The sequence below is a fragment of the Vombatus ursinus genome, unplaced genomic scaffold (assembly GCF_900497805.2).
Source record: "Vombatus ursinus unplaced genomic scaffold, bare-nosed wombat genome assembly UNPS02014811.1, whole genome shotgun sequence".
Taxonomy (NCBI): domain Eukaryota; kingdom Metazoa; phylum Chordata; class Mammalia; order Diprotodontia; family Vombatidae; genus Vombatus; species Vombatus ursinus.
In genome coordinates, this window is record NW_020954589.1 from 9,419,878 (window position 1) to 9,424,108 (window position 4,231).

The window sequence follows — 4,231 nt, forward strand, 5'->3', positions numbered from 1 at the left end:
TCCATTAAGTGTGATGGATTGAGCAGGCAGAACCTGTACTTCCACCAAGGCTTATGTATTCCATTCAACAAAGGGATTGGTCTGTGATAAGGATCCTAATCTTTCCCTAAGGAGTTACTTTTGAAGTAGGAGGTATTGACATTTTAGAGTCAGGGACCTAATTTTATTCTGCTGCCTCCTAGCTGTAGCATCTTGGAAGAATCACTTCCCTTCTCTGCACCTCAGTTTTCTCATCTGTAAAATGAGAGTGTTGGGTCCTTAATGTTCTGTATGAAACAAATACATTTCTGAACAGAGTAGGTTTGTTACATGTTCACCTGGAGATTTCATAAAGTTGAGGGGAGGGTCTAGGTGCTTGTGGCCTCTGTCAAACCATGTAAGACTTAAAGAGCTAAATCAACCATGTTGGGAGCCTTGCCTTCATAGGGAATGGAGGGGGATCCAGTCCCCAAAGGCTCTCTCATTCCCAGGTAGCCAGGGGCTAGCGTTTGGGCTTTTTGGTAGTAGAGAGCTCCCACTGATCCCAATTTGTAGTTCCCTGTATCCACAGGGCCTAACTGGATAGTAACCCCAGGATTGTCAAAACATTTAGGAATCTGTCTTCCTTTTCTCTGTGAACAGATTTTCAGAAAATCTGGAATCCTCTAGACCCAGACCCAGCCAGTGATGTCATCTGGACTGTTCCACACAGCAGGAGGGCTGCTTGGGACAGGACATGCTGTTCCTTTAGCCTCTCCTTTCTGGATGATTCCCTGGGGTATCTCCTGCTTCCCCTGGCATGGAGCTGGTCCATGGGGCAGCTATCTTGAACATGCTGTTTTGGTCAGCACCACTGTCTTTCCTGACTGAGCCTGGGCTGGTCGTGGCTACTCTTTATTAAGTGTTAAATACAGACCCACAGTGAATCATTTAGAATTAGACTTAGTCTAGGGAGGTTTTTCCCCTTCTATCTTCTTTTTTTCCTATCCCAAGTGCTTTTGTAGTAGTCAGCTGGGAAAGGATTCTGCACTTCACCTTCTTTCTCAGATTTTCATTACTCCTCTCCCCTCATCTATTTATCCCCTCTGTCCTCCTCTCTTTTCCTTACTTATGTCTCCCTAGCCACCACAGCTACAATATCCTAGCCATGATAATGGGTTGGGGTAATAGTTTAAGGGTACAGGGAGAGTTTGAACACATACTTCTTTTTCTCTGACTGACCTTCCTTAACATCTCACAAATGCCATGCTCCCTTCTACTCAGTACTGAATTATCAGCAGCTGAGAGTGACACAGGCCTCTCCTCTTGCAGACGATAGCGGTAGGGATGGGGTACGGTGGGCCAAGCTCCTGGGAGTAGAGTGTCTCCTCTCTATTGTCTTGGGTAACCCCAATCAACTTAGTGCCTCTCGTACTGTCTCCCACCCTGTCTACCTGCCAAAGATGCCCAGTTTCCTGGGCAGCACTCACCAGGTGCAGATCTGAGAATGGGAAGAGAAGTCTCTGGACCCCTTGAGGAAGCTCTCTTTCTTGGTGCCTTGCTTGAGCTGGATTTTGTGCTCTGCACAGCCTGGCTTCTGCTCTGCTGTGTTGCTGGAGTGGAAAATCCTGGTGGGTCAGGCAGCCAGTGGGGTTGGGGGAAGGGAGTGTCACCTGACCTTCAGCAGAATAGTTGGCAAGCCTGGGGTATGCTCAGCTGTCAGCTGTGGGGCCACCATAGGGTGGGGGTGGATGGGTGGAGAGGATTGGGTAAGGGTGAAGGATAGAAGAGGGGGAAGGGAAAGGAGTGAAAGGGGAAAAAGGAAGACTAGGTTAGGGTAAAGGAAGAAAATTAAAAGGGAAAAAATGAGGAAGAAGCAGCTGAGAGGAAGAGGGAGAAAGCGAGAAGAAAGAAGAGAAAGAGAAAAGAAAGATGAGGGTGAAGATGAGAAGGGGGGGAGAAAAAGAGATGAGAGGAGAAAGGGAAGTAGTGGAGGAGGTCAAAGAAGAAGAGAGACACGTGCATAGCTAATTGGAAGAGGCTCAGCACTGCCATTTTGCTATGGAGAGAAGGTGGGACCAGCCTCGCTGTGGCAGCAGAAAGCATGGGATTTCTTAGTCTCTCTCTTTCCTTGAGGGCCTAGCATGCTTCCTGAGGAGAGCTTGATAATTCCCTACCCTTAGAAACAAGGATGGGATTGTTCTCTTTTTTAAAAAAAATTAAAATATATTTATTTCATTAACATTTCCCCAGTTACAAGTAAAAAATGTTAACAATCATTTAAAAAATTTTTGAGTTCCAAATTCTCTCCTTCCCTTTAGCCCCTCACCCCTCCTCAAGAAGGCAAGCAATTTGATATCAATTATACATGTGAAGTCATACAAAAAACATTTCCATGTTAGCCATGTTGTAAGAGAAAATAGATTAAAAAACTGCCCAGAAAAATAAGGTAAAAAAAAAGTATGCTTCAATCTGTATTCCAAGTTCATCAGTTCTCTGGAGGTGGATAGCATTTTTCATCATGGGTCCTTTGGAATTGTCTTGGATCCCTGGCTTGATCAGAGTAGCTAATTCTTTCACAGTTGATCATACTTACAATATCGCTTTTACGGCGTACAACGTCCTCCTGGTTCTGCTCACTTCACTTTACCTGAGTTGATGTAAGTTTTTCCAGTTTTTTTCTGAAGTTATCCTCATAATTTCTTTTCTTTTTCTTTTCCTTTTTTTTTGGGGGGGGGTGAGGCAATTGGGGTTAAGTGACTTGCCCAGAGTCACACAGCTAGTAAGTGTCAAGTGTTTGGTCTGAAACCTAATTTGAACGCAGGTCCTTCTGACTCCAGCCAGATAGGCTGGTGCTCTGTCCACTTCGCCACCTAGCTGCCCCCATCCTCATCATTTCTTAAAGCACAATAGTATTCCATCACAATCACATACAACTTGTTTAGCCATTTCCCCAATTGATGGTCATCCCCTCAATTTCCAATTCTTTGCTACCATAAAAAAAAACTGCTGTAAATATTTTTGTACAAATAGGTTCTTTTAATTTTTCTTTGATCTCTTTGGGATACAGATCTAGTAGTGGTATCAAAGGTTATACACAGTTTTATAGCCATTTGGGCATAGTTCCAAATTATTCTTTGAATGGTTGGACCAGTTCACAACTCCATAATGCATTAGTATCCCAATTTTTCCACATCTTCTCCAGCATTTGTCATTTTCTTTCTTTTTTCTTTTTTTTGTCATGTTAGTCATTCTGATAGGCGTGAAGTGGTATCTCAGAGTTGTTTTAATGTGCAATTTTCTAATCAGTGGTGATTTAGGGCATTTTTTCATATGACTAATGATAGCTTTAATTTCTTCTTCTGAAAACTGCCTGTTTCTATCCTTTGACCATTTATCAACTGGGGAATAGCTCTTATTTTTATAAATTTGGCTCAGTTCTTTATTTATCAGAGAAACTCACTAAATCTTTTCCTCTCAGTTTTCTGTTCTCCTTATAATTTTGGCTGCACTAGTTTTATTTGTGTGAAAGCTTTAAATTTCATGTAATCAAAATTATCCATTTTACATCTTGTGATCCTCTCTCTCTTTTGTTCGGTCATAAACTCTTCCCTTATCCATAGAACTGACGGATACATGTTTCCATCCTTCCCTGATTTCCTTATGATATCACCCTTTATGTCTAAATCATTTATCCGTTTTGACCTTACCTTGGAATACGGTGTGAGATGTTGGCCAATACCTAGTTTCTGCCAAATTGCTTTCCAATTTTCCTAGCAATTTGTATGAACTGTCAAGTTCTTTCCCCAAAACCTTAGATGTTTGGGTTTACCAAACACTAGATTTCTATGGTCATTTACTACTGTGTATTATGTACATAGTCTATTCCACTGATCTGTCTCTCTATTTCATAGCAAATACCAGATTGTTTTGATGATTATTACTTTGTAAGATAGTTTGAAATCTGGTACAGCTAGGCTGCCTTCTTCTTAACATTTTTTTTTCATTGATTCCCTTGATATATTTGACCTTTTATTCTTTTGGATGAATTTTATTATTTTTTTTTCTAGTTCTGTAAAATGATTCTTTGGTAGTTTGATTAGTATGGCTCTGAATAAGCAAATTAACTTAGGTAGAATTGTCATTTTTATTATATTGACTCAGACTACCCACGAGCAATGAATATTTCTCTGGTTGTTTAGATCTGTCTTTATTGGTGTGAAAAGTGTTTTATAATTGGTGTGAAAAGTATTTTATAATTGTGTTTCTATAA

At 41.1% G+C, this 4,231-nt stretch overlaps 1 protein-coding gene across 1 annotated transcript in view; it reads right to left on the reverse strand.

The window, feature by feature from the left end:
* IP6K3 (inositol hexakisphosphate kinase 3) overlaps window positions 1–1,549 on the reverse strand; it is a 35,416-nt gene extending 33,867 nt beyond the window's left edge. Inside the window, exon 1 of the mRNA XM_027876549.1 lies at window positions 1,449–1,549. The gene's annotated coding sequence lies outside the window, so the exon portion shown is untranslated. The remainder of the gene's footprint in view (window positions 1–1,448) is intronic.
* Window positions 1,550–4,231: the final 2,682 nt, after the last annotated feature.